A 16,513-nucleotide genomic window follows, 5' to 3' on the forward strand; every position below is an offset into this window, starting at 1 on the left:
TTTCCAGGGCATTGGAGCAGAAAAAGGTACATGTATAAATGCAGTAAATTATTTACTGAAACCTTTTTGTCTAGTTTTGAGTCAGTGTGCACAGCGGTAACCATTAAAAACTCAATTGTGGGTGTCATCTGAGATATGATACCACAGAATTTCTCTTTATTTAGAGTAGCAAATGACTGTGGTATATCAGGTGTATTAACATAAGTAAATATTGTATCTTCAAAGGTAACAATTTTACTTTTAGCTTTCCTCTGGCTAACTCCTGTGGGTTACACAAAATGGTGATCAAAGTACATTCGTACCTTTTCATTTTTTTTAAATGAAACAGCTTCCTCAGATTTTTTTCCTTGATGCAGATAGTACTGGCTATAGCATATCAACCTATCTCACCTCTCCCCTCTTCTTGGTATCTAGGCATCAAATCTTGGGGAATTCTTTCAGTCCCCTGCTGTCCCTCGGTATCTATGTTTAAATCCTGTTGATAAGAAGTTAATCAAGGATCAAAGGCAGTAAATGGCTTGTTTGTTAGTTTTTTTAATATTGACTGCATTATAGCTTGAATAGTTTTCTTTACTAAAAACACCCATTTATTCAGTGTACCAATTCTGGGCCACATTGGTTCATATGTAAAATGTAATGAATTGTAAAGAATTGATGGCCACACAAACTTAAATTTTCCAGTAATGTAATGTGTATGTTTTGTAATGTCACTTGTCATGAACATGGTGTTAATGTATGTCATACCATTTCATCTCATTTTACCAGGGTCTACCAGGGCGAAATGGCTATCCGGTAACTGTTCTATCATATATTTATGATGGCTTTTGTCATTCTTTTCTTCCTTGTCTTTGTGTTTATCTTTGCCTTAATCTTAAAAAAGCTAGGCTAAATGAACCCTTCTCTGAAGTTTCTTAACTGCCTACAAAATGCAATCTTTTTTTTTTTTAATATTTGTTTCCTTGGCAGTTCCTTTTAAGCAATCCGAGATAGGAACATATACAATATATGCCATAAACAGAAATATACCCATTATTTTCATAGCATAAATGTTTAGTTTGCTATGTTTGTTTATTCTAGCATGCAGAAATTATTTTGTCACCATAATGGCTTAAACTGGATACTGTGTATCAATTTTCTTTATTAGACAACTGTTCAGCTGGCTTATTGAATCTCCACAACCTTTACTTGCATTTTGTTTGGTTTCATTTAGTTTCTTAAATCAGTATATCTTTAGCAAGGTAAATTAGAGAGTTAGGAATGGGATGCAAAGCTTATAATAGAGAAATCTTATGCTAATATATGTGCTTTTGTGTAATTTTCATTTATACCTGTATGACTTGTTTTCTGAAAATTATAATATATGAAATAATGCATATTTCTGGTAAACTATTCCAAAGAATTTTAGGAACTATCCAGTCAGAAAAAGTCAGAGTTATCCTGTCACATTCATGGGGGAGAAAATCTTTCTAAGATTGTAGATATACATATATTATATATTGTATATCAAGTGAAAAAATATTATTAGACAAATCAGAGAATATAAGTGCAGAACATAATATTTGTTAAAGTATGATGATGCCAATGGTCTCACTTTGGGCACTTGCCAATGTTTTAGGGCCATTAAGATCTAGTTTGCATGTTTAGCTGTTAGATGTCTTACTCTTTGATATATGCTAACAATTTTTGTATGTTCATGCAGATTATTGTTTTTGGACTCCCCAAACAGGGAGGAAAAGTGGAGTTTACTTTGACAATCTAACCTTTGACATCTTCAGAGTTTGACCAGTGCTGAGTGCACTGTCAAATGTTAAAACCTAAACCCAACACAATGAGCCAGCAGTTTAAAGCTAAATAACAGTGAAATATATAAGAAAACAGTGAACTGTTTCTAATGTATCTGGATACCCTGACATACTTTCAGTTTCAAATTACAGTTTTGTTTGTAGTGATAAATCCACTTAAACTGAAGCTGTTGTGGGGAAAAGTTACTGTACTATGAGTCTGTTCTCACTAATGTGCCATGTTTTTTGGTTAGAGCAGCTGGGATTTCCAAAGAAGCCTTAGGGATGCAGGTATACAGCCTTTGTGAGATTCAGTGCGAAATTACATTAGGCTCCTGAAAAAGTTTAGTAAGAATTTCTAATGTTTTTAACACATGAACAAGATAATGCTTGAAACAGAAAGCCAGACTTCACTTAGTTTTGCTTGAGAATATTTGCTTACAGAGCTTGTTAATTTGTTTAATGATGGTTGCATAACATACATAGAGTTTCTGTAGAGTTCATTTTTAATTGCAAGTCTGTTTAGAGAATTCTAAAGATCCAATTGTTGATCCTACTCAAGTTGCTTGGAACTTGAGCAAGTTACTTTTAGAATCCAGAGGTGGAAAAAAGCTTATGAAAGTCACCTATTAATTATGTGAAGCTACTAATGGCATTGTTAGAGAGAGATTTTCAGGGCTGTGCGAAATACCTGCATTTCATTTTGGTTTCTGATTCGGTGTTTTGGAGGGACAGTGTTTTGTTTCGGCATTTCATAGGGCTGTCCAGAACAGTTGTGTTTTGTTTCATTTCAGATTTGGCATTTCGGAGGGCCAGTGATTCATTTTGGTGTTTTGAATCACTGTCCCGTTTTGTTTTGGCCAAAACTGTTTCGGAACTTCGACAGTGTTTCGGCCATAGGCTATAATGGGGAATCACAAAAATGCTTATAACTTTGTCATTTCTTGCCTCGTTTGGATGAAACTTGCAGGGATGCTAGCCCCTTTCTGAGGCCATGATGCCTGCCAAGTTTCATGGAGATAGGTGCAGGGGTTTTGGGAAACTGCACCTCAAACTGTTCAAAACAAAACTTGTGACATGTAAGTGTGAAGGCAGAGTGGGATGAAAACTGCAGGGATTGTAGCCTGCCAGGTTTCAAGGAGATATGTACAGGGGTTTCTGGGAAACTGCACCTCTGGCTGCTGACCAGCAAAACTTGTGTCGTGTGTTAAGGTGCAGTGGGGTGAAAACTGCAGGGATGCATTGGTAACCCCTGTTCTCACCCTCACAACTCCACAGCAACCAGTAAGCCTCAGGCCGCTGAAAGATCTTACAAGTCCAGGCTTTTCCCAGCCCCTCCCCCGGCAGCCTGTCTCTCACCCCCGATGCTTCAATTTACATTTTCACTGACTGGCTTTCTTGCCTGCACTGCATGCCAGCCTCTGGCTTCTTTACTATGCCTTCCCTCCAGGAAGAGCACACACACACCAACTAGATGCTTCCTCAGTCTGATGAAGGGTTTTAAACCCAAAAGCCCATGCCTCGCAGATGGCATCCCAGGCAGCTAAGCTGAGCTCACTTGGAGCCTCACAACTCCACAGCAACTGCGAGCCTCAGGCTTCTCAAAGATCTTAGGGGTCTAGGCTTTCCCCAGCCAGGACTGTGAATGTGTGGTACCTGGAGGTTATGGTGTTCCTACCTGCCTTTCACTAGGCAGATCCTCGGTCCTGGCATTTCCTGGGGCTGCCACACTGCTGGCAGTCCCACCAGGACTCCCAACCCTGGCAGGGTGCAGTTTTAGTGGTCATGCCCAGGACCTGGGGCCTCCTCCTTCTCCATAGCTCCAGCCCATACCTCCAAGTTCATCCTGGCATGAGAGCTCTGCAGGGAGATGTTCTTCCCCTGCTGGCTGGTGATGCAGTGAATGCCACCCCCTGCTCTGAGAGTGGGGCATTAAATGGTTTTAAAAAATGAAAATGAAAAAAGGAAGTAGGTATTGATGGAGTGAGGAGGGTGGCTCTCATTCCTTCTGCATGTGGAGCTTGGGGAACCCCAGCAACGAGAGATTCACCTTGAGGAACACCAGCTGCTCCACCAAACCAGGATCCAAGGAGGTGGGGTGGGGTCTTACTACATCCCCAGCAATGCTGAACACCCTCTCACTTGGAACACCCTCTCACTTGGTTGGCAGACAGGACAGGTGTTCCCAGGCAACCGTGGCCGGATCCTGCCACATGTGGCTGTGGCTTGCTCAATAGGCCAACGGGTCGCAGTCTAGCAGCTCCACATCCTTGATGAGATAGGTAGTCACCAAATCCTCAGCACTACCTGCCCGAGGCTAGGGTCTGGTGCATCTGGATCCCACCATGGAAGCCATGCCCTTGGCCCACACTGGCAGCAGCTGGTATGGAGGAGACTGGCTGCTGCTGAGAGTGCTGGCACGGGAAAGTGGATCCCCCTTTTCCACGCTCCCTCACCTCTGCCCTTCTGCCTCCCTGACTCTGTTCACCAGCAGTTTCATCCAGTGATTGAGGATTTTGGTGCTGCCAGTGCACATGCTCCCCTTCACCCTCAGGTCGCACATGCCTGCCAGCTTGTGGACCGTACTGGACTGCAATGGATCCAGCTGTTTTTTGATGCCCTCCTTCAGCCGTTTCATCAGTGCCTGCACCTCTAGTGAAAGCGGCTTGCCCCAGGCAGGAACATTGATCCCCTGGAGCTTCTCCATTTGGTTCTCAAGCTCCTTGACTATGAGGATCACCTGGCTAAGGAGGGTTTCGCCAGCGCTGAGGGTCTCGGTGGCCTCGAGGAACGGCTTGAGGACCAGCAAGATCTGGGAGATGGTATCCCACTCAGCTCCATTAAGGGGGCTGCTGATCCCAACCTCCCTGAGAAAGGTCATCTCATGGATGGCCTTCTGTTGCTCTACCAGCCTCTTGAGCATCAGGTATGTGGAGTTCCACCAAGTCTCCACATCCTGGATGATTTTGTGCTGCAGGATGTTCATCTCTGCCTGTTTGTCCTGCAAAATTTTGCCCCGCTTAATGCTTTGGTGGAAGTAGCCCAAGACCTTCCTGTATTTTGAAATGTGCTGGCTGGTGGTGCTGGTGCCATCACCGGCAGCCCTGTCCCCCTCCAAGGCATCCGTGACTACAAGGTGGAACTTGTGTGCCACAGAGTGGATGCCAATAAAGCTGGCATCACACACTGCCTTGACCATGTTGGCCCCACTGTTGGTGACCATGAACCCACAGGTGATCTCGCCCTTCCCAACAAGCCACCCCTGTACTAAGTGGTTCATGGCTCCCATGATCTCTGTTGCTGTGCGGGACTCTAAACGAAATGGCTGCCAAAATTTCTCACAGCCCTATTGACTTTCAAAAGCTCGTGTGTCCATGTGCATGTCTGCGTTCATTTCTGTATACATGTATGTGTGTCTGGGTGGATGTGAGAGAGGAAAGGTGGGATTTTAAAAAGCACTCAGTATTGTCCTAATCTGATAATCTTTCTGGCCTAGTCTGTTTGAATCAGTGTGTATGTGTATACATGTATGCACCTGCTTTCATGTTTTCATGTATTTTTGCTGTGTGTATGCATCTGTGTGTGTGCTAATGAGAGAGAGATAGAATGAGATTTTTAAAAGTGCACAGTACTGACCTAACCCTTCTCTCATTGAATGAAATAATGATAGAATTTGGTCAGTTTCTAGCAAGCTATATTCTGGCTGACTGGCTGATTTCACCAAAAGGTTTTGTCATGTACTGGTTTCTGTCCCGAATGGAAATATTTAATACAAATTGGAAAATTTGTAAAAGTTTTATGCTATACATTAGAATTCTGTTGATAGGATCTCATTCTATATTCAATTCAGTACATGCTTAAAATTATTTCTTTGGTATCCTATTAAACTCCCTAGAAGTCGTATTGTCTCCATCCTTGTTAAGCGCTACATGACTTTCCTATGAGGAGAGTGTAGCACATTTGCAAAATACAGTACTCAAAATATCCTCTGATCATCAGCTTTTAATTGTGCATGCTCAGGAGGTGTTTTGTCTGAATAAAAACTGCAGGATTTCATGATCAGGGGCTAACACAGTCTTTAAAGATGGCCAAAGAGATGTAATAAGAAATTCATGTTCTTAGGAATAACCAAGATTTGCTGCTAATGAGTAAAAGAGCTGTTGGGAATTCATAAGACCACAATTAAATGGTGGTTGTGGTTGTTAGTCACCATGAAAGCTATAAAAATAGAAAATTAATTCAGCTTCTTTTTTTCTCCTATTACTGGCTTTATACAGGATATCTAGAGTAATCAAGTGCATGAAGAGTGGTAACTCTTTATGGGAATTACTCCAGCTTTCATTTGAAACGTCTCAAATAGCCCATTACTGAAGTTTTAAAAATAAGAAAATACAAGGATTTTAATAGACACCACACGAGCAATGGCATATTTATGTTGCAGGGATTTAGTCTGAAGGCAAATTTGTTGCTGTAGAAATTTTACTGTAGCTAAAAATAAAGGCTTAAATGCAGGGATGGAAAAATATTTCGGTTGAGCTGGGGCAAAATCTAAGGCAGTCCTATGGGGCAGGCCCAGTGGAAGGGGAAGGCACTTTGCACAGGGTACAGAAATCCAGTGGTCCCTACTCATTAGTCAGGTCTCATGAAAATAGAGTTGCAGTCACCCTCCTAGCTCTCCTATACCCATGTTTCTGTGCAAATGTTGCTGTGAACGGGCCAGATCCTGAAACCTATATTCAATCGTCCACTGAGTCTGGAGAAAAAGATAGAATCTGATGAGTAAGTGACTGAATCTCTGACTACCGTTTGGTTAGCGACAAAATGTTTACCATTTTAAAAACTAAGTTGGAGGCATGAAGGCCTCCCACCCTGCTTAATTTGGCTGGGAACAAATCAGGAACAAAAATGTATCTGTGTAAATATATAGCCTCCATCACTTTCCTGTATCACGGCCTTCACAGTATGTGTATGCCAAGGTCCCCCATGGGGTTTGACTGTCATTCTCCCAGGGCAGGAGGGAAGACCTTATTTCTTCCCATGATGTTAGTCTTGAACACCAGCCTGAGATTCCTAAAGATCCACAGGGCTTCTGGGACCTGTGAAAATGGAGAGGTTTTGAGGGGGACTATTCTTCCACAGTGTGTCCTTTGCTTTCCTAACTTGTCCCTTCTCCCTCAGATGTAAGTGATTTCCCATAGAGAAGAGAGGGGCAATGCACATAAAATGCTTTGGCTCCTATAATTGTAACACATTAGTTTGAGTAAGATTTGGATACAATCAATTTTTTCAAATCCAAAATCTAGAGCCCTGGGATTTTCACTCAACACTTATTAGATGTCTAGATAAATATACTGCACTCTTGGCACTGTAATGGACATACAGACAGCGTTTGTAACTGCCACAAGAGCTGAGGTTGGGATGATAGGATTTCCAGTTTCAATAGTCCCATAGTAATAATGTCTTCTAGGTTAAATGACAGCTTTGTCATTACACCTCTGACTTTTCCACTTTAGTTAAAAGTAATACAGACAATTAGTCCGGGGCAAAGGTTCTCAGCCTGAAGGTTGTGACCTGTGGAGATATCAAAGATAAGTGTTAGGATATGGGGCCCCTCCTGCTCTTTCCTAATTGCTAAATAGAAAGGGAAGTGTGTGTGGGTGTGTGTGTGGTTGGGGGTGGGGGGGGGGGGTGTCCTAGTTAAATTGCTGATGGTATTTGTGTGGATTTGGAAAATTAGATGGTAGTATGGAATAGGTGGAAAGCCACTACTAGAAGAAATTAGATAAAGTATTTATGGCTTCAGTGCATTTGACAGTGTTCTGTGTACAACCCATTTTGCTATTTTCGCTATGTGGACAGTTTATTAGAACTAGATTGTGTCATCTAGACACAACCCACAGAAAAGAATAGCACAGAGCTGTGCCATCCACAAGGAAGCTCTGGAAGAGTTTATGTAGATTGTGTTTGACAGCCTCCTGGAGCTCAGGGGCAGTATATGTCTCCTATGGGATATGGGAGGAATACTTTTGAACTCTACCAAGCACTGGGTTTATTATTCTGCCTGGTCCTTACAAGGACCATGCATGGATGTGCGGTAAGGTACATTACAGCCTCCTGCCCAGAACAGTCATGGAATTGGGCTCTGACATTTTTTCTTTTGTTTCTGTGGGTCTCATACACCAACTGGGAGAGTAAAATAATTTTTATACTATGATAAAATGATTACAAAACAGGAATATTTATACTGGGAATCGGAAGCAGAAGAGTAGTACCAGAAATTTTTTTTTTTAATGTATTTAATTCTGATTAGATTTGGAGTTGTCACTGTTCTTGAAAAAACTTGCAAAAGTGACACAAGACCATTTCTAAGATCAGAGAACTGCTGGAATAAGTCTTTTTGATTTTATGAATGTAAATAGTTAATACATTTTCCTAAGTAGAAAATATCCATGGACTTCACAGTAAGAAAGTTTGTTTCCAATTCATACATAAAGTATTCTCTTTAGGATTTCCTTTAGATTTTTCTTATTTCTCTTACCTTCTATTTCCCTAATTTCTTTTTCCCCAGTGGTGACTCTAGAAATGGTGTAATGTGATCACAATCTTACTTTCTATCACTGACTTCCAAATCAAGTTCCTTCAGCTACTGTCTTCCCCAATTTTATTTCTCATTGCCAATTCACCCAAAAAATTAGAAAATGGAGATGGGTTTCTTTGGGTTTATACATTCCCATCAACTTTCCAGATCCTACTGAAGTGTGTTATGGATATATCAAAGGTGAAATTGAAGTGTTACACCTCTAATATTCTCTCCATTACCATACAGATACATACATATGCATATAAACAAGAAAGAACAGGGCTTGACTTCAGTATACTAGAATGAACTTCAGGGTTAGTAGTTAGAAATAACATATTTTTCCTTGTACTATGGCTAAGTAAGTTTAATCAGGAAATAATTGAGAGACAATAAACATGGAACCCCATGATGCCATTTTTACAGAATTGCTTTTAATAAGAGTCTAATTTTAAGGGATGCCTCTGCGTATGCAGCCTAAAAATACATTGGCTTTTGTTGCAGCTGTATCATATTGCAAGTTCATGTATAATTTACTGTCCACTTTAGCCCTTATGTCTTTTTGGCATTAATGCTTTCCAAGTCTCTCCCCCCCCATCCTTGAATGTCTGTCTTTTGGATTATTCATCCCCAGATGTTTCAAGCTTTTCCAGACTCCTGCATTTTAATACTTCCTCCCACAAAATCATGCTCATTAGGGGCCAAATCCTGATTCCTGTGCACATCCTGGCCAAGCAGGAGCTATGCATGTGGGTGGGAAGGACAGATCGGACTATCCCAACGTGGGAGTAGCATAAGGAGTAGCATTTCCTTTTTGCACAGGCGCCTGTGGGTCTAAAAGTTCTCCCTCATTGACCAGCTGTTGGAGGCCTGGGGACACAGTTCTCAAAAGAGGCACCACAAGTACCTTCATGTAGCCTCTTTGCACCCTGGTTCTCCTTCTTCAACAGAATAGTGCTATGTCTACATTTGGTGCCTCCAGTAGTCCTGATGCACCTGTTAGAATTTGTCTGGAGGTTTAATTTCCCATTTGCTCTGTTGAAATCGAATACTTTTGTATGCCATTCTTTACTGTATTCTATGAAGGACACCTGTAGTTTCTAGTACCAAGTTTTTTATTCCCCTATCTTTTCCACCAGAAATAGGGTGATCATTCCTCTGTCTTTTTTCTATATCATGATGATATTATTCATGGGCTAGATTCAGCTTCTCTATTACACTGACCCTAGTGCTGGGAGAGTAAACATGGAACCTTCCCTTCTCCCAATCCTTCCCTTATGCAGCCCATGGAAGAAAAAGGCAGATTTCCAGTCCCTGTTCTAAGCAGAGTACTGGAGCTTCATCCGTCACATAACGGTGGGAGGATGTACTGTCCTGGCATCATAGACCCATAAATGGTCAGTGGAAGATTCTGGGAAGCAGTTTTTGCTCAACTGTATACAATACCTGCCAAGCAGTCCCCTACAAATACAATATCCTGTACAACTTGCCTGGGAAGGAACAGACCCAGAGTAATATATTTCCTGAAAACATTGTACATATTTAGTTGATCCAGCCAGATACTTAATATCTATGATATTAAGTGTGTCCTACTAACCAGATGTTACTTGGGTATGAAATTACATCCATTGATGTCATTAGGTGCAAGATAATATTCCAAATCTGTGTATTTCTGTGTTAAAAGTTGTCTTCCTTGCTATGCCTGTGCTATCAGCCAGCTCCCCCTGTTCAACAGCAATATTCTTGGAAGTGCAGCTCTCTAGAGTGTCATTCAATGCTGCTCTGCATACTAATTGAGAAGTTGCTGAGGTAGTCAAAATATTCCAGATACTTTTGGGCCATAAAACAGTTCTGAGTTTGTCTAGCTCATATTTAGTAAGCATCTTTCTGGGATTTTTATTGTATATAAAACATAAGCATAAAATCATCATACTAATGATTTTTAAGCTAGAATTTCAGCTCAGGCTCTGTTTTGACAATTGATTTAGTATTGGAACCTCTTTAAATAGGGATTTGTAACGGGTATAAACATGTCAGGCCCCTAACTGTAGCAGAACTAGTGGTTTCCTCTTGAATGAATCACAAAGAGGCTACATTTGGCCTTTTTCCTTTTGATTTTTATCATTTCCTTGAAGGCTAGGTATAGGCAGGATTAAAATTGTCTTGTCAGATGTATTCACAAGTTATCTAATACCTCTTGGCTATGATACTAATTTTGTATTGTAGTATAAATGACACTGATTTACTACAAGGTATGTCAGTGTAAGTGGGGATCCCTTGGAAATATTTCAAAATTGCTACAGTTCCTACTAGTCAACTCATATAGCTGTGAATACTGACAGTATGAGCTTGATCCTGTGTTCCTTGCCCACTTGAATCTCCCACAGGCTTCCATAAGAGTTTGGTTGCATAACAGAATGTATCTCTCCATTATTTTCGTTACTGATCTAGAACTTAATAGCAGCCTACAAGTACGAAAGGGGTGAGCATCAAGATCTAGGGGAGCACCTCTTCAGGAAGGCACCTCAAGGGAGGATGATGACCAATGAGCACAAGCTAATAGAGGGTAAATTCAGGCTGGACATAAGAAAATTCTTTTTTCTCTGTAAGGGTCGCCAGAATCTGCAACACCCTTCCAGCATAGGTGAAGCAGTTGCTATCCCTGGAGGTGTTCAAAATGAGGCTGGACAGGCACCTTGTTGAACTTGTCTGACCCCAATAACTTCTTGCCCATGGCTGGACTTGTTGATCTTGAAGGTCCCTTCTGGTCCTTTGAGTCTATGATTCTATGAATGCAGCAAAGTTGCTTGCAACTAGGGAGGCAATTAATATTGTTGAAGATATTTTCAGTATCATCTGAGATAGCAGGAACTCAGATGTGCTACAAAAAACAATATAATAGCAAGACAAATGGCTATTTACATAGAAGAAAGTCCTCCAAAAACAATTAGCACCCAATCTTTAAAGGCAGAGAAAGGATATTAATTTAGTATATCTATATCTGAAAATGCTGGGAGATTCCACTCCTACCTGCTTAAGAGACTCCATTATTTAATTTAATTTTAATAACCTTTTTGTCATCTCATGGGACTTTTTTATTCCTGGATATCTTGGCCTGAAGGCTTATAGAAGGCAGCAATTGACAGAGCCCCCCAATGAGGTATGACCAAGTAGACTTTACTATCATCTTATTTTAGCACTTTCCTTCCATAACTCAGCAAGCTGGTTGCAGCAACAGAGCCTGAGGAGTTGGCACAGCAGGTAACACAGTTTGGGATGGTGGCTGGAGTAAGCAGTTCCAGTAGGTACCATGGCAGCATCAATTCCATAATGTACTGCATAGCTCATGTTTTCTTTTCTAGTCCTGCCATCTCTTTCTGCTTAGGCTCAGTCTCAGCCTGTGGCAGCATTAACCATCTCAGCAAGAGCTGCAGCTTTGGCAGTAGTGAGTCAAGGCATCTCTCTACCACAGTTCTTGTACAATACAACAGCTTAAGTGCTAGAAGTCACTGTCAGTTTCCAGGTCTCCCCCTTGGGCTTCTGCCTGGTGGCCCTGTGTGTCCTTCCTTCTCCACTTTACAGGATTTTTCCTCAGTAAGCCCCTTCATAAGCACTCCTTTCCTTCTTGGCATTCAACTAAGATGACCACTCTACTTCACATCTCAAAATGTTGTTCCCTGATGCCAACACCTGCCTTGTTTAGGGAACTATTGACAAGCATTTTAGAGCTAAAATAAATAATAAACCACTTAGGCCTATTTTTCTCAAATGCTAAAAACTAACAAAACAACTCTGATATAACTCACCACTACCCACCTACTGCTGAGCAGTTGTCAGTCCTTAGAGCTGTTAATAGTAATAACTCTTAGACTATCCTTCCTTCTCTTTGCACTCAATGCCTAACTGCCATAGTCCTGTCCTAGTGGATAGCAGGACTAGTGTTTAGGCCATTACATAGTTGGAGTAGGAGATATGGCATGCAGCTCAGCTCTCCAAAGAGTCCTTGAGGCCTCTCCAAGCAGCCCATCAGGTAGGGACAAGGCATTCATCCACAGGAGTAGGAGAAAAATGTGTCCTAATGTGCATAATCCACCCACACATCTACTGAGCATCCAAAAGTTCCTATAGGATTGGTGTAGGTGGATACTGATCCCTGCCGTATGGCAAGGGTATCACTTTTTTGTAACCCTTACTCTTTCGGCCTCTTATGAAAACAAGAACTTGCATTTGGTATTGAGTCATGGGAATGGCCTTTGTTGCAGAATAAATTCTGTCTGACCTTCCTCTAAAGGTTAGACAACCTCAAACTGAGGGTGCCTGTACATGGCTCCAGTGTGCTGCAGCATCACGTGTATTCAGTGTCCCATGTTTCAAAATTATGCGTGTGGTGCTTTAACTAAAACTAATTGAATGAGCTTTAGTTAAAGCACTCCCGCAGCCATTTTGAAATTCAGGATGTTGAATAAACGTGACACTGAGGCATTTTAATTAGAATGGCTGACTGGGAGTAGTTCTAATTAAAATCTTCCCTTCCCCACCCCCCCAGCCCTGGAGCATGTGTATACATACCCGGAGATCCTTGCATAATCCATATTTACATGAAGGAAATGTAAACTCTCTTCTGGGGAAAGCTCAATTGTGCCTTCCAGGCTGTCATGGTCTGTCTGCAAGGTGTCCTAATAGGAAATATCTCAGTATACTATAAAACTTTGATAGCACCTCAGAGCCATCCCTAGGGTTTCTAACACAGTGACTCAGAATTTCTCAGCAACACAATATCAGCAGCACCACTTTTTACAGCATTCTCAGGCACTTTCCTTGATTTAAACAGGTATGCACAACTGCTTAACAACTTAACCTTATAGGACTGTCATTTTGAGAGAAATCAAGGAAGGCCAAGTGTATAGTAATTCACTGTATGAATTTACAAATGCTGTAAATGAGGACATATTAGTAATGCAGAACAAATATATTCCTAATTTTACTAAGTGAGTTGAAGAGCCTTTTCGTTGACATAACTGTGTTAGTCATCAAGGTCTGTGTTATGCTGAGGGTCAGACTCAGTGGTAATGTCCTTTCTAACCCTCAGATCTGTGAATCATACATAATTCAGTCGATCATTTTTTTTCTCATAGACAAAACAATTTAAAACTCCTTATTAAAATGTATTTGGACAGAAAAATTGAGAGCTCTTAGATTTTGTTACCATTATTATGTAGATCACAGATCGCAACCCTGACAACATCTCCTAGAATACTGTATGTTGTGGACTACAGTCGCTCTAATGAGTTTTGATGATATGTCCTGTGTTAAACTGGTTTAGCTGTATTAGTTATGGGCCTACTTCTTTCTTCATTTGCAGCCCATCAGCCTGACTTCTATCCCGGGGAAGATCTTAGAAAAGTTTATTAAGGAGGCCATCCTTAATGGACTGGCCGACGCCAACATCTTAAGGGATAGCCAGCACGGGTTTGTTGCGGGTAGGTCTTGCTTGACCAATCTCATTTCCTTCTACGACCAGGTGACCTATCACCTGGACAAGGGAGAAGAGATTGATGTCATATATCTTGACTTCAAAAAAGCCTTCGATCTGGCGTCCCATGATCGTCTCTTGGAGAAACTGGCCAATTGTCGCCTTGGGTCCCCCACGATCCACTGGCTGGAAAATTGGCTCCGGGGTCGGACCCAGAGGGTAGTAATTGATGGAAGTCACTCATCGTGGTGTCCTGTGACCAGTGGGGTCCCCCAGGGCTCTGTCCTTGGACCCATACTGTTCAACATCTTCATTAACGATGTGGACACTGGAGTCAGAAGCGGACTGGCCAAGTTCGCCGATGACACCAAACTTTGGGGCAAAGCATCCACGCCAGAAGACACGCGGGTGATCCAGGCTGACCTGGACAGGCTCAGCAAGTGGGCGGACGAGAATCTGATGGTGTTCAACGCCGATAAATGCAAGGTTCTCCACCTTGGGAAGAAAAACCCGCAGCATCCTTATAGGCTCGGCAGTGCTATGTTGGTTAGCACTATGGAAGAAAGAGACTTGGGGGTCATCATTGACCACAAGATGAACATGAGCCTGCAATGCGATGCTGCGGCTAGTAAAGCGACCAAAACGCTGGCTTGCATCCATAGATGCTTCTCAAGCAAATCCCGGGACGTCATTCTCCCCCTGTACTCGGCCTTAGTGAGGCCGCAGCTGGAGTACTGCGTCCAGTTTTGGGCTCCACAATTCAAAAAGGATGTGGAGAAGCTTGAGAGAGTCCAGAGAAGAGCCACGCGCATGATCAGGGGTCAGGGAAGCAGACCCTACGATGACAGGCTGAGAGCCCTGGGGCTCTTTAGCCTGGAAAAGCGCAGGCTCAGGGGTGATCTGATGGCCACCTACAAGTTTATCAGGGGTGATCACCAGTATCTAGGGGAACGTTTGTTCACCAGAGCACCCCAAGGGATGACGAGGACGAATGGTCACAAACTACTACAAGATCGTTTCAGGCTGGACATAAGGAAGAATTTCTTTACTGTCCAAGCCCCCAAGGTCTGGAACAGCCTGCCGCCGGAGGTTGTTCAAGCGCCTTCATTGAACACCTTCAAGATGAAACTGGATGCTTATCTTGCTGGGATCCTATGACCCCAGCTGACGTCCTGCCCTTTGGGCGGGGGGCTGGACTCGATGATCTTCCAAGGTCCCTTCCAGCCCTAATGTCTATGAAATCTATGAAATCCATGTAACTGTCAGTTCAGTGGGGCTGTATAATTAAAAGTGACACCAGATTTGGCCTTGTATCTTTAGGGCTCAATCATTTCCGACATTCAATGGAATTCCCTTTCCTCAAGAGCTTCCAAAGTGTCACTGCAGCTATGCCACACGTAGTGTTGTGTAGGTTGGGTGTCATCGGTGTTTGCAGCAACTCTATCCTGCTCTATGCGGGAAGTTAGATGGTAGAAACTCATAATCCCAAATCCACTGGCAGCAAACCTTCCACCCTGCAAATTACTGCCGGAACTCCATGGACCAGAATCCTTCTGCATACCAGAGGGCAGGGTAGAGGTATGCCTTATTCCAGAGGTTAGGTGTCCTGCCTCTTCACCCCATCCCCTATACCATAAAAGCACCCAGACCTGATATACATTATTTAGGCAAGTGGTTTTAACCTGCAGTCCATGGATACCTGGGGGTCCACAGATTATGTCTAAGGGGTTTGTGAAAGATGACTGTGATCAATGAAAAGTATGTGAATACCCACACTTACAAGTCAAAAGGATCTGAACCTCCATTCAAAGTTTTTAGGGGTCTGCAAATGAATAAAGGTTGAAAACCACTGATGTAGGCAGTATGTGCTAGCAAGGTAGGATCTGGATTTACTCCTTCATATGGATGATTTACGCTTTGTTCTTTGAAGTCTGTGGTATTGCTATAAGAACTGGTTGCCCAGGAATCAAAAAGTTCAGTCACACAGAACTCAAGGACAAGAATTTGTCTGTAAAATGTGTCTGAGTTATTTACAAAGCTCTTCTCTTAGATCCACATTTATGAATTTCTGTTGCACATTATGCACTCATTCCACAAGCAGCAGACACAATTACACACTTGACATTTATAACCTTCAGTAGTTAATTTCACCACTTTATTTGTAGTATGGCCTATTTTATATAGAGGCCATACAACAAATGCCACTGGTAAGGTCAGTAGCGTGGTGCTGTAAAATATCAGAATTCTAATAGCATTGACTTTACTGAACTCCTGCTTATGCCAATAAAGATGTTGTATGTGGAACTGTCATGAATATGCAACAGACCTACAGCGTGCTCTTACTGTAGACAAAAAGTTGAGGGTGTAGAACGCAGAAGAGAATTTTATCCTGTTCACCATCTGCAGTGCTACAACTATGCAACTAAAACCTAAAAAAGTGAAATATGGTGATTTTAGAAAAGGATTTGTGTCCTAAATGGGGGCCATAGTGTGCCCTGATTTAATTTCTCATTTATGAAGTTCATCTTCATTTTCTATACATCACTGCAAATAAAAACCACAAAAAAAAATGAATACAATAATAAATCAAACTAGCAATCAGTACCTTGAGGCATCATCAGTGGCACAGAAAATCATAATCATTTTCTCAGTTCTCATGCTCCATTTCTAAATTAGCAATTT

At 41.9% G+C, this 16,513-nt stretch overlaps 1 protein-coding gene across 1 annotated transcript in view; it reads left to right on the forward strand.

Moving 5' to 3' along the window:
- The first annotated feature begins 771 nt into the window (after nt 1-771).
- Nucleotides 772-16,513, forward strand: part of LOC106737487 (collagen alpha-1(XXV) chain) — a 255,493-nt gene continuing 239,751 nt past the window's right edge. The window contains exon 1 of the mRNA XM_059722126.1: nt 772-792. The gene's annotated coding sequence lies outside the window, so the exon portion shown is untranslated. The remainder of the gene's footprint in view (nt 793-16,513) is intronic.

The sequence above is a fragment of the Alligator mississippiensis genome, chromosome 2, assembly GCF_030867095.1.
Source record: "Alligator mississippiensis isolate rAllMis1 chromosome 2, rAllMis1, whole genome shotgun sequence".
Taxonomy (NCBI): Eukaryota; Metazoa; Chordata; order Crocodylia; family Alligatoridae; genus Alligator; species Alligator mississippiensis.